Below are 21,464 nucleotides of genomic sequence, written 5' to 3'. Positions count from 1 at the left end.
TAAATCAGTATTTTTGGACACCTTACGGGCATGGAAACCCTAGCGAAAGGACATGCATCAACCAAGTAAGTCACCACCCGGTTCTTACGTGCTTAAGGTTCCTCTATTCAAAAGCAATCTCCCCTCAAGTTGTTCTTCCGATTTATTTATTTGTTTCGACATATTTCGATCGTGGGTCATTTCCAACATTTGGTATCAGAGCTCTCAACATGACGAAACAAATATCGTCACCTTACAAAGTCACCAGAGGAGAAGTGACAACGATAAAGAGTGGAAAGGAGGGGAATGTAAAGCTCAAGTACCTGTTACTCACGAATATTAACTACACAATGGTCGATAAAGATGCGTGTTAACTTACAGGCACAAGGCGTGTGGGACGCCGTCGAGCATGGTGATGTTGAGGAGCGTAAGGACAGGATGGCACTTGCCACCATCTACCAAGCAATGTGGGAGACATTGCACACGTGGGTGTGGAACGTTTCAAGGAAGCAAAGGTGCAAACCTTGAAAAGTGAGTTCAAGGCTATCTGCATGAAAAACAATGAGTCAATAGATGACATTGCCATGAAGTTGACGACGATCATCAACAACATCCATTCATTAGGCAACGTGGTGGAGGAGATCTCCGTCATCAAGAAGTTCCTTCGAGTTGTTCTCCGAAGATTCATGCAGATTGTTATCTCCATCGAACAGTTTGGCGACATCAAGAACATATCGATTGAGGGGTGGTTGGTCGTCCTAAGGTCCATGAGAAGAGACTTTGTGGTTACGAAGACAAAGAGGAAGAGAAATACCTCTTACTCACACGTGAAGAGTGGCTCACATGGACGAAAAAGAAAGATGCAAATGACTCTTCTTCTTTAGGTATGAGCAAATGTGGCACCCATAACAAAGAAAAAAGAGGTTGTGGACGTGGATATGGCCACAGACGTGGTGGCAAAGGAGGTCTTGACAATACTTCACTAACCCATGAAAATGTCAACCCTCGGAAGGACAAGAGTATGATCAAGTATTACTCCTGTGGAAAATATGGTCATTATGCGGCAGAGTGCTACAACAAAAAGCGAGATGAGGAGGCAAACCTCACACTCATGCAAGATCAAGAGCTTGCACTAACGTGGCCGAGAAGATGCCCAATCTTATCATGCTCAACGGAAGAAAATATTATGGCTAACCTTCTCACAAAAGGAGAAGATCGAGTGGAGACCAACATGTGGTACCTTGACAATAGAGCAAGCAACCACATGACCAGAGATCGAACAAAGTTCAAGGAGTTTGATGAGAAGCTCCCTGAAAACATGAAGTTTGGTGATGGATCAGCTGTACCGATCCAAGGTAAAGGATCCATCTTGTTCCAATGCAAGAATGGTGACCAACGTTTACTAAAAAAGGTATACATATCCCAAACTTGAAGAGTAACATTATCAATCCTAGTCAGATGATGGAAGATGGAAGCAGAGTGGAGTTAGCTGGCTCGTTCCTTAAGATGTTTGACAGAAATGGAACCTTGTTGATGAAGGTAAAACGATCGCATAACCGCCTATACAGGATACTATTAGAGACTAGCCAATCTACCTCTCTATTGATGAAACTTGCAGACCCAACTTGGCGATGACATGTAAGACTTGGGCACGTGAACTTCCAGACGCTCAAAATGATGGAAGAGAAGAAGATTGGTACGGGGCTACCCAAAATTATACACTCGAACCAAGTATGTGAAAGTTGTCTAGTCTCTAAACAAGCAAGATTGTAGTTCCCAACTCAAACTAATTTACGTGTTAAGCGACCACTGAAACTAGTATTGGATCAATATGACAACCCTAGAGGGGTGAATAGAGTTTTAAGATAAAAGTATTTAATCGTGCTTAATTTTTCAAATTATGAAACTTTTTAAAAATAGGTAAAAGATTAGGGGTGATAAAAGTATTTAATCGTGCTTAATTTTTCTAATTATGAAACTTTTTAAAAATAGGTAGAGGATGATAATTAATACAACAAAATAGTTAACTCTAAACAATTACGAAAGACTTAGAACATGCAATAAATCACAATAATAATTTTAAAATTAAATAGAGAAGAGTTAAAAAATATAACACCCTAGTTTTATTAAAAAATATAACACCCTAGTTTTATTAAAAAATATAACACCCTAGTTTTATTAAAAAATATAACACCCTAGTTTTATTAAAAAATATAACACCCTAGTTTTATAGTGGTTCGGTCAAACTCAACCTACTTCACTCCTCAAGCGCCACTTGAGAATTTGAATAAAGAACTTTCTTGACTTTCTCTTCGGATTAGAGCCCAACTGCTACACCACTCTTTTCACGAGTTTAAGAGCAAATTCAATCCTTTCCACGGCTAAGGATCAAAATGCTATAAGTATTGAAATTTTGTAAGAATACACAACAACTCTCTAAAAGAGTAGATTTACAAGTTGAGCACTTACAACTAGAGAGCAACAACAAAGTCACTAAAAAATTGAGAATTGAAGAATTATGGAAGTTATGTTATAAAAATATGGGGAGTAGATGAGTTTAAATAGAGAAGAAAGTGGTAAAAAGGTTGATATTAATGTGGACCATTAAATTATATTAATAGAGAAATGGAAGGTGGAGATTAAAAGTAGATAATAATAGTAGTAATAATAATAATGGGAGTAAAATTTTCATAATTTACTTTTATTATTTTTTATAAATATAATAATATGATATAAAAATAATAAAAATCAAGATAAGTAACCATTAGAAAAATTCAAAATTTATTATAAATATGATAATATAAAAATAATAAAAAGTAACGTGATTTACGGTTAAATTCAAATTTCAAAATTTATTATAAGAATTAAATTTTTAAAATTTAATAATATAATATAATAATAATAAAAAGATTGTGAGTAAAGATTTTTTTTTATTCAAATGATATATTAGATAATATTATATATAATTAAAAAAAACTCCACAATTTATTACTCTTCCAAAATTTTAAATGAGATGGTTTGTGTACTGACTCTAATTTTCTTAACCTAATTAGTGACGTCACTCATGCATACATAATTCATTAAGCGGAAGCTCATCCTAAATAACCTTGGAAAATACAACAAAGTCTTACATAAACGTCCAAAAATTCAAAACAAATCTATCTTTGAAAATAAAACCTTCCGTAAGTGAATTCAAAACAAATCTAAATAGAATAATGTTCAATGCAACTTAAATTAGTCAAATAAACATAAACTACTAAAAATGCCCCTCGTCCACTTCCATGGTATCCTAAGCTCCACCGTCAACCTGAAATTGGCACCTTGCCTTTACCTGAAAAATGTATGTAGCACGTGGCTTGAGTATTTTATGAAATACTCAGTAAGTCACCCCAATGTCGGGTTAGAAATGCAAACACATGCAACATATGAGCGGGACCTAACTTTTCGTAAACTCTACCTGGCCTTGGACGCTTTTCTATTCTAGGTAGGGTTGGATGTGTGGTACTCCTTCACACACGGCCCATGTACGCGCACATGGACCCACTAGGCGGGCTCATATACGTACCTTCTGAGCTTGGCTTGGTCAGGCACAACATAATACACGTCGCTGGACACCACAGAACAAAAAAGGGTCCACATGATATCATGGCGAACATAAATATCGTATTTCATTCTTTCGTAACATAAAGGGGAAGTATCCCGATGCAAGTGACATACATATATGCATGAGGTCCCTTAACATATTTAACATGGCATTACATAAGCATTACTAACATCACATATACGTTTCTTACATTACATGGCATATTACATAACATGAAAATACATTATTGTTCCATAAACATCTCATGACATGACTCGATAATACTATGTGTATCCATGACATGACTCGATAATACTATGTGTATCCATAACATGACTCGATAATACTATGTGTATCCATAACATGACTCGATAATACTATGTGTATCCATGACATCGATCAATATTTTCATTGCATATAATACGAGCAGATCAACAATCTTTTCACAGCATAAACAGTCAACAGTCAACATCATCCATAACTTTTCATAGCGTAAACAGCCCATAGTCAACATAATTCATAACTTTTCATAGCGTAAACAATCAACAGTCAATAGTCAGCATAATCCATAACTTTCCATAGTGTAAATAATCACATAATCCATACATCATATAGTCATAACACATAAAATATGATGCATGCAGGAGCCACAGGACATGCACCATCATACAACACGTAGTAAGCTAACTCCAACAGTAAAGTCACTTACCTCGATGGCCCTTGTCGAAGTCACTTACAACAAGCTAATTCTAACAGTTAATTACGTCCTATAATAACCACATAAAAATTTAGGAACCTTTCATAACATACCCTACCTAAATCTCATGATATTTATCGAAATAAACTCCCAACACAAACTGCCTTTGACGGTTAGGAACCATACTGACCTCAGATGGTAAAAATAAGGGTGTGAACGGCTTCGGAAGGGCTGAAAAGCTAGAAATCGATATATTATGGGTACTGAGTCGCTAAGCTGAGCCACTGAGCCGACAATCGAGCCGACCGTCGAGCCGCCTTCGATGAGCCGAGGAGCGATGTAGCCGAGTTGCTTGACACACGTGCAAGCCAAGCTGCCACGAATACGTGTGCGAAGCTAAGAGAATGCACGCGCCTGCTGGGCTGAAACGAGTGCGACCCATGTTTGTTTGTGGGCTGGTTAGAGACTGAACCCGACCCTATTCCTTCGTCTTCCTTACTCAAAAGGCCGAAACCCCTAATTGATTATGTTGCCTCCTCGTCCAACAACCCACGATGAAACCTTCTATTTCCGACAGTCACTTAACGCCTCCGACTCTAATTTCTAACGAGCACAGCGATCCCGACGTCGATTCACTCGATTTTTCCTCCGAACAGCACGTTTCACAAACTCACCGAAAAAGAAATTTAGCAAACCAACCCACACGCTTTCCCCTCTAACACTCTCGGTTTTCCTATTCTTTCCGACACCCTTGGACACTGAGACGAGTTTGGAGAGCAAAAATCCTTTTTAAGGAAAGAGAAGGGTTAAACATAGGAATATAAGGAGTCCCATAACATTTCTATTAAGGTAATAACTCCCCTGTGTAAATTGCCCACCTTTTCTGATGAGAATAAATGTTTAGCCTAATATCCTTTCATTTTTAGCAACAAAAATAAAAACTTAAACATAAAATCTAAAAAAATAAAATTTGAATCCTCACCGTTTGATTTTTCCATGATGTTTATTTAGCTACCACATTATCATGTCGGGTATCTTGTTTCGATTGTAACTTCTTCGGAGTGATTGAAAATTCGCTGAAATCGTTATTTCCAATCTTATACTACGGACAGTTCAAAATACTGAAAATTGTTAATAACTAGAAGTAGGTTTATTATCATCAAAACATCAATTAATTAAAATTAATTAAGGTGAGATTAAGGACCAAAAAGTCAACAACTACTTCATGCTCATTTTTGTGGCCCAATCATCACATCATTAGTATTTTCTCTTACTTGTTGATGATTACAGTAGTTGGATATGGGTGTAATGCTCAAAGAAAAAGGAGAGGCATTATGTGCATTTAAGAAATTCAGAAGACTCGTTGAAAACGAGTCTGGTCACAAGTAGAAAACCTTGCACAACGACCGAGGTAGCGAGTTCTTATTCTAGAACTTCTCAAAGTTTTTCGAAGAGGAAGGTATCAAGCATCAACTCACTGCACTGTACACTCCACAACAAAACGGTGTGGTCGAACCAAGAAATCGCATCATAATGAACACTACAAGAAGCCTACTCAAGAACATGCAAGTTTTGGCGATTTTCTGGGTAGAGGCAATACGACATGCAGTTTATCTTCTAAATTGTTTACCGAAAAAGGCGCTGAACACTTGTAGCCCCTATGAAACATAGTTCGGCAAGACACCTAAATTCGAGTAGCTAAGAGTCTTCGGTTGTACAACACATGTTAAAACTGCAAAACCATATATCAAAAAGCTTGATGACATAAGCCAAAAGATGATGTACTTTGACATAGAGGATGGAACCAAGACACACAAGTTGTATGATCCGCAACATTAGAAAATTCATGTAAGTAGAGATGTCGTATTCAAAGAACAGAAGAAGTGAGATTGGTGCAGCGTTGGCGATAACAAGCAGACTGTTACAAAGTTCATTACTCTGGAAGAAAAGGAAGGCACCACAGACATCAAAAGTGCCCCTACAGCAACTCCAACAAGTCCACACATGTCATCACTGGTGATACCAAAAGGCGTGATGGACTCTCTAGAATAAGAGAGCTCAGGCGAGAGCACAGGAGGATCCACAACAGAGGATGGACCAAAGAAGTTTCGTTCTCTTGCAAAAATTTATGCCGATACACTTGAAAAAGAATTGGATCCTGATGAGTTAGTGTTGCTCACAATCGAGGAGCCGATAACCTATCATGGGCAGCTGTTGGGATTTATGCCCTAACGCCTCGTAATTAATTATTTAGTTTTTAACAATAATTTTATTATTTTATTTGTAATTTAATTGTTATCCATTGTACGAAAATCCAAAGTCATTAATGTAATCTTAAACAGTATGTGGTTGACATACAAGAGGATCGTGTTCAAGTAATAACATAAAGAGTCTATAGTATATGAATAAGGTTGGGTGCCGTATCCTGGTAACACTATTGATACGACCCACTTTGTAATCATTACAAATGATTTGATCTAAATCGTTCATGTGGAGACATGTAAGTGGGGGTATCCTATGCAATGAGTTTGTATAAGACTGGACCAAGAAATATTTAATCTCTCTTTATAAATCTGTCAATTGAGAAGATTAATATTTCACATGATGATCATATGCGACTCGATCTTAATCTTATGAACTCGTGCCTGTGAGAGCTTGTCCTTTAATTTACATGGGTGAGAATGACTTTATTAGCAGATTCAATATGTCTACCATTTTGGGGACTTGACCAAATAGGGAGTTGGGAACATAATATCATGAAATAGAATTCACTCATTTCCATATAAGGAAAGTAGATGAGTTGTTCTAAGTACTATTTTGGAACTTGAACAATGGGCCCCACCCTCATTGGCCCGAGAGAGACTTGGTTTATGATTGGATCATAAACAAATTATTCATTAGAAAATCAGTGGTACTTAAGGTGAAAGATGTATTTCCAAGGGTAAGATGGACTTTTGACCCAGCTGTAATTATGAACAACTTGTGAAGGATTGACTTGCTTATAATGGTTATATCAATGGATATAACTTGTCCTATAGTGCATAAGAGTGCAACTCTAGGTCTATAGTGAAGTGACCTATAGTTAATGAATGAAAATTGATTAATTAAAGAGTTTAATTAATTACTTTTATATTATTGGAGCTTATAATATGTAGGTCCATAAGGTTCCCTTGCTAGCTCATAGTAACGTTAAAAGGTTCAATTATTTGAAAGAAAATGTGAAGTGTTCAAATTGATATTTAATATATTAGATACGTTAAGGAAAAAATAAATTTAATTTAAAATGTCAAATTAATATTTAATATATTAGATATTAAATAAATAGAAAAAATATATTTAATTTGAAGTGTTCAAATTAATATTTAATATATTAGATATGTTAAATATAAATGGAGAAAAAAAAAATAATTTGGAGTGTTCAAATTAATATTTAATATATTAGAGATATTAAAAAGGAAAAATATATTTATTGTATTTGATACAATTAAATATTAAATCAATTAGTATATTTGGATACATTAAATAAAAATATATTTAAAATTTGAATGAGATTCAAATTAATTAAATATATATTAGAATATGTTATAATATCTAAATATGATTTATATAAGGTATTATATCCTAATATATTAAATATGCAAATATATTATTTGGCAAAGATTCTCTAAGACCCCTATGGATAGGACCCTCGAGTTGAGCCAAAGATATATTAATCTCTCCTACTTTCTCTAGAGAATGAAATTAAATCTCCAAATAATTCTCGAAACTCTTTCTCCAATCCCTTTGGGATTTTCTTTCAAGAGGCTCCCACAAGCGTTGATCTTGTGTTCGAGTCATAGTAAGGAAGATCTTGTGCAATGTTCAAGAACTTCTACATGATTGGAATATCCGAGGAGTCTTGCAAGCTAGGGTTTCTACAAAGGTAGAGTTTTTACTCTTCTATTTATTGCTTTGTTTTAATTCATAATAAAATCAAAACGGTTCCCAATGCTTCCGCTACGTGGATGAAGAGTTCATTCCCTTCAGCAGCAACTGAGACGATCTGGCAGGAGGCCATACAAAAGGAGCTTGAAGCCATTGAGAAGAACAAAACATGGGCACTAACTAACTTGAAGCCATTAAGAAGAACAACAGAGGCCCATTGGTTTGAAGTGGGTGTTTAAGTTGAAGAAGAATAGTGAAGGAAATGTCATCAAACATAAAGCAAGACTCGTAGCGAAGGGATATGTGCAATGGCAAGGAGTTGATTTTGAGGAGGATTTTGCGCTTGTGGCTAGACTAGACATTGTAAGATTGATTCTTGCCCTCGCAGCTCAACATGGATGGGAGGTCCATCACTTGGACGTCAAATTAGCATTTCTAAATGGTGACCTCCAAGAAGAAGTGTATGTTGCCCAACCTAAAGGGTTTGTCATCAAAGCAGAAGAGCACAAAGTGTAAAAGTTGTCAAAAGCCCTCTACATTTTACGACAAGCACCGAGGGCGTGGAACATACATCTGGACAAGAGCTTAAAGAGTCTAAACTTCATGAAGTGCTCACAGGAATAAGTAGTGTACACAAGAAACGATGGGGTTGAAACACTCGTCGTTGGCGTGTACGTTAATGACCTGATTGTCACTAGTACAAGCGTGGAAGGCGTCAAAGAGTTCAAGCAGAAAATGATGAAAGAATTTGAGATGAATGATCTCGGGTTACTCACATACTACCTCGGTATTGAAGTTGACCAAAGGAAAGATTACATCATGCCAAAGAAATCGACCTATGCTAAGCAGTTGTTGCAGAAATTTAAGATGGTAGAGTGCAACCCGACCAAGTATCCCATGGAAGTATAGTTACAACTCGGGAAAGATGCTGGAGGAAGCTTGATGAATTCCATTGAGTATAGGTGTGTCATCGAAAGTCTAAGGTACTTGACTCATACTCGTTCGAACCTTTCATATGATGTTGGAATAATGAGTAGGTACATGGAAAAGTCCACTATGATGCATCATCAAGCGGTTAAGTATATTCTCCGCTACGTGAAGGAAACCACAAGCTATGGGTTGAAGTATAAAGAGGGTGAGGTCTTGAAGAACTAGTCACTTTTACCGATAGTGATTTAACTGGAGACATTGACGATAGAAAAAGCACCGTAGGAATGACATTTTATCTCAACAGAAATTTGATCTCTTGGCAGTCTTAGAAATAGAAAACTGTGTCATTATCTTCCTGTGAGGCCATCAGCAACTATGGCCTCGTGCCAAGCATTGTGGCTGAGAAATTTGTTGAGCGAAGTGACTAGATGAAGTAAATGAACAAATTTTCCTGCAATATTTATGGACTAGATGAACAGAATGTTTAAGGAATTCCTGGATAACTTCGTGATTGCATTCATTTATGAAATTCTGGTGTATTCTACATCTAAGGCATTCTAAATCTAAGGCAACGAGGAACATTTGATAAGAGTCTTGACCTTATAAAGAACCCACAAGTTGTATGTCAAATTCACAAAGTGCAAGTTCTGACTACAAAAGGTGACTTTCATTGGTCACATAGTGTCTAACTTGGGAATAACCATGGACCGAGCTAAGATCGAAGCAGTTTTAAGGTGACCCAGACCAACCACCATATTTAAGTAAGAAGTTTTCTGGGCCTCGCAGACTATCATAAGATTTGTACAAGATTTTTCTTAGATCTCAACAACTGACTCAACTAACCAAGGGAAGACCCTTCGTTTAGTCACCAACATGTGAGTAGAGTTTTCTGGAACTTAGAGAAAGGTTGGTCATTTCACCATTACTTACAGTGACTGATGGCTCAGGCAGACTCGTAGTTTACAGCGACGCCTCGGGAAAAGGACTAGGGTGTGCACTTATACAACAGGGCAAGGTTATAAACCTATGCCTCAGGTAGTTGAGAGAATATGAGTGCAACTATCTTACCCATGATCTAGAGTTGCCAGTTGTGGTGTTCGCATTGAAAACCTTGTGTCACTATCTGTATGGGAAGAGGGTACAAGTGTACATCGACCACAAGAGACTCAAGTACCTATTTATGCAGAAAGAGTTGAACATGAGACAACAAAGGTGGTTGGAATTTGTTAAGGACTATGACATCGAAATACTCTACCACCCAGGATTAGCCAATGTGGTGGTCGATGCCTTGAGTAGAAAAATAGCCCAAACATTCGCCTTGATCACAAAGCATATAGGTATCTACAGGATGAGATGCAGAGTGACAAAATAAAGGTCATCGTTAGAGGCGTCACTACTCAATTAGCATAGCTTTCTGCTCAACCTACCCTTAAAAGACGTATCATCGATGCTTAGTGAATTGATATGCATCTCAACAAGATCTGGGATCAACATAGGACTGAGAGAATAGAGGGATACTCAGTTTGTTCAGAAAGGGAATTAATGTGGTAGGACCGACATTGCGTGCCTTGAGATGAGAAAATCCTATAAGAAATCCTAACTAAGGCCCACTGCACGTCCTATACCTTCCACCCTAGAAGCACTAAAATGCATCAGGACTTGAAGTGTAGTAACTGGTGGTCAGGAATGAAGAAGAACGTAGTTGAGTATGTGGGTCAGTGTCTGTGAGTCAATAAGCTTGACTCGATAAAAAATAGTTATTGGCTTGAATAGGTTTACAAAAATTGTTAGTCTTTAATTAGGAAGATAATTAGCTGTGCGTAAGTTGAGGAGAAATTTTAGGAAACTAGTTGTGTTTTCTCCACTATAAGATGTATGCTACTTTCATAACAACAAATATATTTGAAAAGCTAAGTGCTTAACGCTTCTTTGTTTCAAAAGATATCTCCCCTCAAGTTGTCCTTTTTGCTTCTTTCATTTGTTTGGACACATTTCAGTCATGGGCCAAATCCAATGTTTGGTATCAAAGCTAGGATGCCGAAAAAAATGTCGTCACCATACAAAGTTGCTGGAGGAAATGTAACAATGATAAGGAGCGAAAGGGAGGGAAGTGTAATGCTCCAGTACCCGTTGCTCACCAAGAGTAACTACGCAGCATGATCGATAAAGATGCGTATTAACTTACAAACACAAGACGTGTGGGGCACTGTCGAACATCATGACATTGAGGAGGACGTCCTTCTCATGTTGGTAAAGTAGGACTCGATAAAGGGAGCATGCGATACGCTGCAAACAATGCACGTGGGTGTAGAACGCATCAAGGAAGCAAAGATACAGGCCTTGAAGAGTGAGTTTGAGGATATCCGCATGAAGGAAGGTGAGTGAAGAGGCGAAGTTGGCATGAAGTTGACGATGATCGTCAGCGGCATCCGTTCATTAGTCGACGTGATGGAGGAGATCTCCGTCGTCAAGAAGTTCTTTCGAGTTGTTCCCTCAAGACTCATGCAGATTGTTTCCTCCATCAAGTAGTTTGGTGACCTCAAGAACATATCGGTTGAGGAGGTCGTTGGTCATCTTAAGGTCTATGAGGAGAGACTTAATGACTACGAATACAAAGAAAGGAGAAATACCTCTTACTCACACATGTAGAGTGGCTCACATGGATGAAAAAGAAAGATGCAGATGACTCTTTTTTTTTCAGGTACGAGCAGACATGGCAGCCATAACAAAGAAAAAAGGTCGTGGACGTGGTGGCAGAGGAGATCATAACAATACGTCACAAACTCATTAAAATGCCAAACCTCGGAAGGACAAGAGTATGATCAAGTGCTACTTTTGTGGAAAATATGGGCATTACGTGGCAGAAGTGCCGCAATAAGGAGCGCGATGAGGAGGTAAACCTCATGTTCTCGGATGATGAAGAGCCTACATTGATGTTGGACGAGAAAATGTCCAACATGTTGATGCTCAATGAAAAGAAGGTTATGGCGAACCCCTTCATAGATGAAGAAGACCAAGTGGAGACCAGCATGTGGTATCTAGACAACGGAGCGAGCAACCACATGACTGGAGATCAAGGAAAGTTCAAGGAGCTTGATGAGAAGTTCACTGAAAATGTGAAGCTTTGCGACAGATCAATTGTACTGATCCAAGGCAAAGGATCTATCTTGTTCCAGTGTAAGAACGACGATCAACGTCTATTGACCAAGGTGTATTACATCCCAAGTTTGAAGAGCAATATTATTACCCTTGGTCAAATGATAGAAGAAGGTAGCAGAGTGGAGATAGTCGGCCCATTCCTCAAGGTATACGATAGAAATAGAGCCCTGTTGATGAAGGCAAAAAGGTCGTAAAATCGCCTATATAAGATACTATTTAAAGATAATCAACATCTTCCAAAAGTATCCATTGGCGTTTACAACAAGAAAGTGAAGAAGAAACCAACCGGTTAGAAGAAAAAGGAACTGCCGAACATAGCCAAGAAGAAACCATAGGCTACTACAATCAGTGAAGAGAAACCTACAAGATGACGTGTTTCATCATACTTGTCATCTCAACCACATAGGTCTAGAGGAAGGCCACCCGGGCATAAGAAAAATGGAATATCAATTTGCCCCCTCACTGATGAAGGCTAGAGGCATGTTTAAAAAGAAGGTTGAAAGAGAAAGGAGTACCCTACAAGATGAAGAAGTCCCTGAACATAAGAGAGAAATGAAAGAAATTTTATGTTGTGGAATTAAAGCTTCTTATGAAGAATACAGAGTTGATCAGGGACTCAGCAATGTTAACAATACAGAGCAACATGCAGATATTCTCACTAAGACCCTAACAAAGGGTTAAGCTTTGCAGACATACAGGTGTCGTAAGAAAAGTCAAGCTTACGGGGTAGAATGTGAATCAATCATCTTGACTTGGCAAAAAATAGTTATTGGCTTGAATAGGTTTAAGGAAATTGTTAGCCTTTATTTAGAAAGATAGTTAGTGGTGTATAAGTTGAGGAGAAATTTTAGGAAACTAGTTGTGCTTTGCTAAGTGTTTAACGCTTGTTTGTTTCAAAAGTTCTCCCCTCAAGTTGACTTTTTTACTTCTTTCATTTGTTTTGGCATATTTCGATCATGGAATATATCCAACAGTGTCTGATATATAAACAGGTAAATATCCTAAGACAATAACCAACAAGGTTGTTACAATCGTTGAACTTCCACAATGGAAATAAGAAGAAATAAGCATGAATTTTATCTCGAACCTATTGAAAACAAGACGAGGCTTCAATGTTATCTGGGTCATTGTGGATAGATTGACCAAGACAACCCACTTTCATTCCAGGCATGGTCACTTATGTAGTTGACCAATGGGACAAGTTATACATCAGAGAGATAGTATGTCTGCAGTGCTAGTATCCATTGTGTCAAATCGAGATGTTAAGTTTACATCGAATTTCTGGAAGGTTTTGTAGAAGGCACCAGGAATGCAACTCATGATCAATACGGCGTTGCACCCTCTAACGATTGGGCAGACTGAGAGGTTGAATCAACCTAGAGGACATGTTGAAGGCTTGTGTTATAGACTTTACAAGTTGCTGGGACAAGCACCTGACCCTTATGGAATTTGCCTAAACCAACAGTTATCAATCGACTATTCACATGGCACCATTTGAGGCTCTATATGGGAGGAGGTTTCGAACCCGAATATTCTAGGAGGCCATAGTGAAGAAACATCTTTTAGGGCTGGAGTTGGTACAAACTACTAATGCAGCAGAATAGAAAATCTGACAGAGGATACTCTCTACACAAAGCCGATAAAAGAGTTAAGTATACTTTAGTAGGAAAGACCTCGAGTTTGTAGTGGGTTGTTAAAGATCACGTGTTTGTTTAGATTGCTGTCAATTAGTATCTGATTGAATCTCCTTATAGTTAGAAGTTGATTTAGTTTTGATTTGATTTAGTTTTTGATTTGTTTATTGGTTTGTTACCAGATTTTCTGCAGATTTTTAGCTAGATTTTCTAAATTTCTTTTTGTATTCTCTATATATATAGAGCATTCTTGCTCTTCATAATTCATTTTTCTTATCAACCATTCAATCACTCATTATTTCACTAATAATTGGTATCAGAGACAATTATCAAATGTGGGCAGTTTGTATAGAGACTTATTTGAAGGCTTTGGACCTTTAGGAAGCAATAGAAGAGGATGACGAGGTCCCTCCACTTCTAGAAAATCCTACTATAGCACAAATTAAAGTACAGAAGGAAAAGAAGACAAGGAAATCAAAGACAAAAACTTGCCTATTTGCGGCTGTATCTCAAATGATCTTCATGCGAATAATGTCCCTCAAAACAACAAAGGAAATCTGAGATTATCTCAAGACTGAATATGAAGAAGATGAGAGGATTCGTGGAATGAAAGTCCTGAATTTAATTAGGGATTTCAAGTTGCAGAAGATAGAGTCTGAGTCGGTGAAAGACTACTCTGACAGACTTCTCAGCATTGCCAACAAGGTGAGATTGCTTGGTTCTGTGTTAAATGATTTAAGGATCGTTGAAAAATTGCTAGTCACTGTTCCAGAGAAGTTTGAAGCCACCATTACTACTCTGGAGAATACCAAAGACTTGTCAAAGATTTCTCTTACAGAGCTCTTGAATACGTTACAAGCACAATAGCAAAGGAGGTCTATGAGGCAAGAAGGGGTGATTGAAGGTTTCTTACCTATTAAGCATCAAGACAACAACAGGTATAAAAACAAGAAAATTTTAAAAAACCAATCGACGAATGAAGATTCATCTACCAATTATCAGAAGACAAAAGGAGGAGGTTTCAAAAAATCCTATTCACCTTGTCGCCATTGTGAGAAGAAAGGTCATCCACCATACAAGTGTTGGAGAAGACCTGACGCCAAATGCTCCAAATGCAATCAACTTGGACATGAAGTTGTGATCTACAAAGTTAAAGGTCAGGTGATAGAAGTTGATGCACAGGTAATTGATCAAGAAGAAGAAGATCAATTGTTTGTGATCACTTGTTTCTCAGACAAAGAATCAAGCGAGAGCTGGTTGATTGACAGTGGATGCACAAATCATATGACATATGACAAGGAGTTTTTTGAGGAATTAAGAGACATTGAAGTCAAAAGAGTGAGAATTGGCAATGGTGAACACTTGGAAGTCAAAGGAAAAGGCACAGTAGTTGTAACAAGTTATGAAGGTACAAAATTTATTCCAGATGTTTTATTTGTATCTAAAATTGATCAAAATCTCTTTAAGTGCTGGTCAGTTACTTGATAAAAGCTATAAAGTGTTGTTTGAGAATAAGCAGTGTTTGATCAAATATGCTAGTGGCAAAGACTTGTTCAATGTCAAAATGAAAGGAAAAAGCTTTGCTCTAAATTTGATGGAGAAAGAGCAGATGGCCTTTATATTCAGAGCTAGTGCCACTGAATTTTGGCACAAAAGACTTGGGCACTTTCATCATCGAGGTTTGCTTCAGATGCAGTCAAAGAAGCTGGTAGAAGGACTCGCTGACATTGATGATGACATGCCTCCTTGCCGTGCTTGTAATTTTGGGAAGCAACTTAGGCAACCCTTTCCTAAACACGCATGAAGAGCCTCGAAAAAACTGCGAATGGTTCATACTAATCTTTGTGGTCCTCAGCGAACACCATCGTTAAATGGTAATCTTTATTACATTATTTTTATTGGTGATCTAACAAGAATGTGTTAGATCTTCTTGTTGAAGCAAAAGTCAGAAGTTGCGGGTGTATTTTGGAAAATCAAAGCCAGAGTTGAGAATGAAAGTGCATGCTTGATTCAAATTATAAAATCAGATAATGGCAAGGAGTACACTTTCAGAAACTTTTAACAGGTTTTGTGAAAAGGCTGGAATTGAACATCAATTGATAGCACCATACACTCCTCAACAGAATGACATCAGTGAAAGGAGGAATAGATTTATAATGGAGATGACTAGATGCATGCTTTATGAGAAGGATCTTCCAAAACTTTTTTGGGGAAAAGCAGCAAACACTTTTGTGTGCTTGCAAAATCGAATTTCAACAAAAGTTGTGAAGGACCTGACACCATTTCAAGTTTGGTATGGTTACAAACCTTCTTTAAAGTTCCTTAGAGTATTTGGGTGTCTTTTCTTCACTTACATTCCACAGGTCTGTTAGATAAAACCTGAGTTTTTCCTTATTTAGATTCACACGATTACATTAATTCTCCGTTTGACCATTTGACAAACACGTCGAATGGATTAACGAAGTTTTAGACGGCAATTTTGTAGGAAGTGGCACAGATTCAGTTGCCACTCTCCAGCCATTTTTAGGATAGGTTATATTTAAATAGAAAATCTGTTCAGAAGATTTCACAACCTGATTTTAAGCGCAGTCGAAATTTCAATCATTCTCTCTCCTTGTTATTTTACGCATTTTATTTTTCTTCCAACAACCTCCTGTCGACAATTTCCTCTCACCGAAAAGAAAGGATTTCCCTGGCCGATTATCAAAATACAACAAGGTCAAGCGTGATAAGCTTGACAAAAAGGCAGAAGCTGGCATCTTTGTGGGCGTATAACATTATATCAAAAGTTTATAGAGTTTTTCAACCACACATTAGTCGTGTTATTGTGAGCCGAGATGTTCATTTTACTGGAAATGAGCAATGGAATTGGGAAGAACTGACAAAGGTGAATCAGATTTCTAATGCACCAAACAATTTAATCTTTGGTAGCATGTTAGAAGAGTCTAAAGATGAACGACAAGATGCTTTGGTTGATGATGCACTTGTCAGAGAAGGAGCTTTCGGTGATCGAGAAAAACAAAACCAGGAAGTTGGTTGATCGACCTCTAAACAGAAAGATAATTGGAGTAAGATGAGTATTTAGGAAAAAGCTTGGAGTTCACAGCATCTAAACAAGGAGGAGTGTTAAAGATCACGTGTTTGTTTAGATTGTTGTCAGTTAATATCTAATTAAATCTCCTTGTAGTTAGGAGTTCAATTAAATCTCCTTCTAGTTAGGAGTTGATTTAGCTTTGATTAAATTTAGTTTTTGATTTGTTTACTGGGTTGTTACTAGATTTTCTTCAGATTTTTAGGTAGATTTCTAAATGTCTTTTTGTATTCTCTCTCTATATATTGAGCATTGTTGCTCTTCATAATTCAATTTTCTTATCGACCATTCAATCACTCATTCTTTCACTAACATGGGTAATCACGTCTTCCTAAAAGTGGCCTTACGAGAGAGATGCTGAGGTTTGGGAAGAAGGGCAAGTTGAACCCGAGTTTTGTGGGCCCCATTGAAATTCTAGAAAAGGTAGGGCCTGTGACATAAGATGTGTTACCACCCACCCTCGCTACGATGCACAATGTCTTCCATGTCTCGATCTTGATGAAGTACACTCTGGATCCCATTCGTATCATTGATCATGAGACACTTCCCCTCTGGGAGTATCTGTCCTACGAAGAGAAGCCCATCAAGATAATGGCACGTGATGTAAGGAAATTGCGCAGAAGAGAGATTCCCTTAGTCAAAGTCCTATGGAAAACCACTAAGACAACGAAGCCACCTAGGAACATGAAGATGATATGAGGAGGTCTTACTGTAAACTCTTCCAGGGAGGACCAACTTTTAGGGTGAAAGCTCCTAAGAAGGGGAGAATTGTAATGCCCGAGCTTAGGAGGTACTAATGACCGTTGCTTTCCTTCCTAAGATTCAAAAAAATATTTATATAATAAGAAAATCATAAGATCTTATTGTATGCCGAGGAGACCGAGACTCAATTCATTGAAGAAGGGAGATATTCTCAAGATAGTTGGAAAAAAACGGTCAAAGTCAACTTAGGGGCAAAATGACCATTTTTTCCCTACTCCTACTTGAGGGGTTTGAAGGGTTTGAACATAATATGAAAGAGAGAGAGAAAAAAAAAAAAGAGGTTAGGGTTTTGAAGGGAGAAGAAAGACAAAGCCAAAAATCGCTCAAATCTGTCATTGGCGGAATCACTCGTTTTGGCAAGAAACCCGAGAACACATCAAGGTATGGTTATGGCCTTTCGATTTGGTTTTATGTAGATCCAAAGAGTTTTTCGAGTTTAAAGCTCTAATCTTTGAAGAGATGAACTAAAGAGGGTCTATAAAGGTTTCTTGAAGAAAACTTAGACGAAAATCGGAGTCTAATAGGAGATCAGGTGAAAAAGTCAAGAACAATAAACGTGAGTTTTTTTCACTAATTTGAACGTCCTTATTTTGTTCTGAGTTCAAGTAAAAGTTATAAGAAAAATACATTGGGGTAGGTGGACTAAAACTCTACGACTTTGGTGAAAAAACCAAATCGATATGAGTTGTGTGCGTTAAGTTATAAAGATCCGAAGAAAATGGATTGAAATAGGAAATTCTTGACTTTTTTAAAAATTGCAACACACAAGGAGAGAGAAAACTACTGGTATGCATTGCCCGACGTGCGGAGGAGCAACGGAGCCCGTGGATGGCACATGACAGAACTCGGCTGAAGAAACGCGTCAAGCCCACCAGTCGACAGACGTGCATCCAATGTGAAGACCCACACGCGATCCGAACTGCATCCGACAAACTGCTCGACTCGATGCCGATCAGAATTTCATGTGTGGTACGCACACATGAAAACACGTGTAGTGACCCTTTGAGCGTGTGGTCGGTGTGTGCAGCGCACGTGATGTCAGAATTTAGTGCAACTTATTGCTAGTTTGAATTAGTCCAGTTATTCATTTTTATTAGGAGTCGGTTAGCTTTATTTCTGCAAATAAATTAGTTGCACCTTAAGTAGTTTGTGCAAATCAGTCGAGTCTTTGTAGCTACAATACAACAGTTCATATTTCAGTTTTCTCTGTGTTGTCTTTTTTGAGTAATAATAATTTCAAATTTCTTCACACTTTTGAGTGTTAGATATTGTATAAGTTGGTATCAGAGCTAGGTTGGTAACCAAGAGCTTGATATTATTACTTAACAAGATGAATGGTGGAAGTGCTTCTACGGGTATAGCTATGGAAAAGCTTGTTGGCAATACTTATAATTATTGGAAGTTATGTTTGGAAGCTTATCTACAGGGGCAAGATTTGTGGGATTTAATTGAAGGTGATGACATATAAATTTCAGTAGATACTCCACAGAATGTTGAATTACGCCGAAAATGGAATATCAAATGTGGAAAATCTTTATTTACCTTGCGAACTTTGATTAGCAAGGAATATATTGATCATGTTCGTGATTTAAAGTCACCAAAGCAAGTGTGGAAAACACTTCAAAAACAATACACTAAGAAAAATACAGCTCGGTTGCAATTTCTAGAGAATGAACTAGCTATGGTAACTCAAGGTAATTTTTCTGTTGAAGAATATTTCTTGAAAGTGAAAAATCTGTGTTTTGAAATTTCAGAATTAGATGCTGAGGAGCCAGTGAGTGATGCTCGATTACGTCGTTATCTTATTCGTGGATTACGAAAAGACTTTATGCCCTTTATTTCCTCTAAAGCCAGAAGATGTGTTGTATGTCAAAGATCAAAGAAGACAGAATTTTCATTCAAAGCCTTCATCAAATACTCAGAATCAATTCAGAAGTGAGAAGTCGTCAAAGAAGCCATTTAAAGCTTGTTACAAGTGTGGAAAACCTGACCATCTTAAACAAGATTGTCGGGTGAAAGTGGTGTGTGATCGTTGTGGAAAGCCAGGTCATATTAAGCCAAATTGTCGAGTCAAAATGCAGGAATCAAAAGCAAATGTTGTACATGAAAGTAAAAATTCTTCAAACCCATTTTGGGAACACTGTTTAACTATTGAGGTTCTTGACCAGCCAACAAATGTGACTTCAGTTATACATCAAGACGATGTCTCTGCAGATGTTCATGCCTTTATAGACTACAATGAAGAATGGATTGTCGATTCTTGTTCTCATTATGCAACTAGAAACGAAACTTTTCTATCAGATGTTCGTCCACATTGTCAAAAGAAGGTCATTATGACAGTTGATAATTCAATGCGTCCTTTGACGAAAGAAGGAGATTTGAATGATGGAAGTGTTCTACTCAAGGAGATTTATCATTTTCCTAGTTTGAAGAAAAATCTTGCTTTTGTATCACAAATAACAGAAGGGTATGTTCTTTTTTTTTTTGCCTAAAGATGTTCAAATTCTTTCTAATGTGAACCATGGTGCTGCTGATATTCTGTTCTGTGGAAAAAGAAAAGAATCTTTGTATGTTTTATCAACTAGTGATGAATATATCAAGAAAGCTGGTCATAATGCAAGCTCAACACTTTGACATGCTCGTTTGGGTCATGTGGGTTCTCAATTGTTGCAGAAAATATCCACAAAACAACTTCTTGATGATGTCCCTGTTTTTAAAGATATCCAGCATGATGAGATTTGTCCAGGCTGTCAATATGGCAAGTCTCATCGTCTTTCTTTCCCAAGGTCAAAGAGTAGAGCTTCAACAGTATTGGAATTGATTCATTCTGATCTTTTGGAACCAACGCGAACAACAAGCTATACCGGCCTTCATTATGTGATGGTGTTTGTGGATCATTACTCTCGTTTCAGTTGGGTATACTTCTTAGAACACAAAAGTGAAGTTTTTTCAAAGTTTATTCAATTTAAGCATGCTGTAGAAAAAGAATTTAAATTGAAAATTGAGTGTTTGCGCTCTGATAATGGAGGGGAATTTCTTTCAAATGATTTTATGGAATATTGTAAGGAGCATGAGATTCAGCGTCAACTGACTTGTCCAGAAACCCCGCAACAAAATGGGGTGGCTGAGCGCAAGTTAGCTCATCTTACATCAGTTTGCTTGTCTTGGCTGCATGTGAGGAGTCTTCAAAGAGAGTTATGGGCATTAGCTTTTGAAACAGCTTGTCATGTTGTAAATCAGTTGCCTGGCCAGGGACAGAATCATTACTATTCGAGCTGATTTATATCGTAAACCCAATGTGAGATATTTTCGTAATTTTGGGTCTATTTGTTATGTTCATGTACTGGAACATAATCGAACTAAACTTGAGCCAAAATCCAAGAAATGCATTTTTGTTGGCTATGATACTCATAGAAAGGGTTGGAGATGTATGGATTTGGAAACAAAGAAGGTTATTGTATCTCGCGATGTGGTGTTTGATGAAATTTCAAGTTACAAATACAATGCAGATGGCAGCAAAGTACAACTACTGTTGCACTCTTTCCTTATGATTGATTCTATATTAGGGAGAAAAGATTTTTCATTGCGACAGACATTCAAGCGGGGGAAAATACAGAAGCCACTACAAATATTGAAGTTGCTACAAGAAAAATCCTCAAAGACAGTAAAAGTTACTAGATCATTTGTCTGATTTTGTAGTTGACA

The 21,464-nt window shown here is 37.5% G+C and overlaps 2 long non-coding RNA genes across 2 annotated transcripts in view; one reads left to right on the top strand and one right to left on the bottom strand.

The window, feature by feature from the left end:
* Positions 1-216: 216 nt before the first annotated feature.
* LOC111442015 lies at positions 217-19,320 on the top strand. The gene is made up of 3 exons (XR_002710260.1): positions 217-226; positions 8,688-8,693; positions 19,238-19,320. It is a non-coding gene; the product is annotated as an uncharacterized LOC111442015 (long non-coding RNA).
* The window catches only part of LOC111442013, a 22,327-nt gene continuing 8,025 nt past the window's right edge, over positions 7,163-21,464 (bottom strand). The window contains exons 2-3 of the long non-coding RNA XR_002710259.1: positions 9,948-9,951; positions 7,163-7,173 (exon numbers count right to left, since the gene is read on the bottom strand). This is a non-coding gene — a long non-coding RNA (uncharacterized LOC111442013). The remainder of the gene's footprint in view (positions 7,174-9,947; positions 9,952-21,464) is intronic.

Source organism: Cucurbita moschata, unplaced genomic scaffold, assembly GCF_002738365.1.
Source record: "Cucurbita moschata cultivar Rifu unplaced genomic scaffold, Cmos_1.0 Cmo_Scf00004, whole genome shotgun sequence".
Classification (NCBI taxonomy): Eukaryota; Viridiplantae; Streptophyta; class Magnoliopsida; order Cucurbitales; family Cucurbitaceae; genus Cucurbita; species Cucurbita moschata.
This window is presented reverse-complemented; position numbering and strand designations above follow the sequence as displayed.